This window comes from Henckelia pumila, chromosome 4 (assembly GCF_033568475.1).
Source record: "Henckelia pumila isolate YLH828 chromosome 4, ASM3356847v2, whole genome shotgun sequence".
NCBI lineage: Eukaryota > Viridiplantae > Streptophyta > Magnoliopsida > Lamiales > Gesneriaceae > Henckelia > Henckelia pumila.
This window is the reverse complement of record NC_133123.1, coordinates 86,704,252-86,705,850: the sequence shown is the minus strand read 5'-3', so window position 1 is coordinate 86,705,850 and position 1,599 is coordinate 86,704,252.

The following is a 1,599-nucleotide window of genomic DNA, read 5'->3' as shown; positions in this document are numbered from 1 at the left end:
GAAACACATGAAAGTTTGGCTGGGTTCTTTAGTCAAACCACGATATCTCATAATATGGTTCAAAGTATTATGAGAGAAAATCCAACACTACAGAAGTACCAAGGATTTTCGGCAGGACAAGTTGAAAGAGTTTTAGGAAACCTAGGGCTAATACAAAGAAGACATAATTTGATTTATAAGGTATCGAGAAGGGAAATGGCGATTCCTATGGAATTAATCAGTAATCAAATTGAGATGCAATTGATTCCCTTTGAAAAAATTCGAGAGGAATTACAGAAATTAAAAGCAGAATTAGCAAAGACAATGTCTTGGATTCATATTGGAGCAATCCAGATTATGATCAAAGCTACTTTTAAAGAAGGAATAAATTCACCCATAGATATCGTAGTATGCGATAAAAGAATGGGAAATATACAAGATGCGATTCTAGGAACTATCTCAGGAAATTTGTGCGCAGGAAAAATTGTGGGAGTTATTTATCCAAGAATAGCCTACAATTTAGCTGATAGAGATTTTAGTCGAGCCTTGACGTTGCATCAAAACTTCAAGGAAAAAAAAACTAATGAAGGAAGGTAATAGGCCATATTCTATTACATATCAAATTTCATATGCTCTTTCTAATACTCACCATTTTGAATTATTTATTAGAAATGAGTTCATTGAAATTCCAGAGATATTTGGGAAAGTTGCTCATGCAATATACCCGAAAAGAATCGAGTTTCCTTTAATTCAGGAAACAGACATTCAAATTCAAGACAGACTTGTTCTATATAGAGACCTTAAAATAGAACCCCGAAGGTTATCTTTCCAAGGAGACCGAATGACAAGTAGGAGATGAGACAAATCTCCTATTCAAGAAATTCCACCAGAAGAAAAGGAGTTTTCTATAATAGAAAAACTTAGATCTTCAGAAGGATGGAAAGAAGTGAAAATAGTATTCGAAATTACAAGTCATCGAAATCAGTTCCCTTGTAACTCGATTTACTATTTGGAACAACAAAAAAAGGAACTTACCAAGGAGTGATAAATATTGGAGAATTGGAAGTTCAAATCTATGGAATTCCAGGAAAAGAAATGGATCAGCTCATTCTTGGCATAGAATTTCTGGAGGACCATAAACCATGGAAACTCCTTGAAAAAGGAATAGAGTTTATGGCAAAAGAGAAGACTTGGAGGATTCAATAAAAATACTACGAGATGGAAAACCAAGAGAATTGGATAAGGGACAATCCCTTAAACATATTCGAAAACTCTGTTTACAAACAGAGGAAGAAGCAACTATTGAAATTAGTAAGTCATGAACATGATTTACTAGGACGCATCAAAGAAGTAGAAAGAAGTAACCATACTCTACCTTCTGAAGCCTTAGGAAAACTAAAGGTGAAAAGTCTTAATCGGATTACTGAGTTGCAACACAGTCTGTTAAAAATGGCAGGGCCATTTAGTAATCTCTTTAAAAAATGACAACAAGTCCTTTCTCCATATACATTCCAATAGGAATGTTGTATGAACAATATAAGGCTGAATACTTTGCAGCTTATATTGACTCGGGAGCAGGAATTTGTACAGCAAAAAGAGGAGTCTTCCCTGAAGAATGTG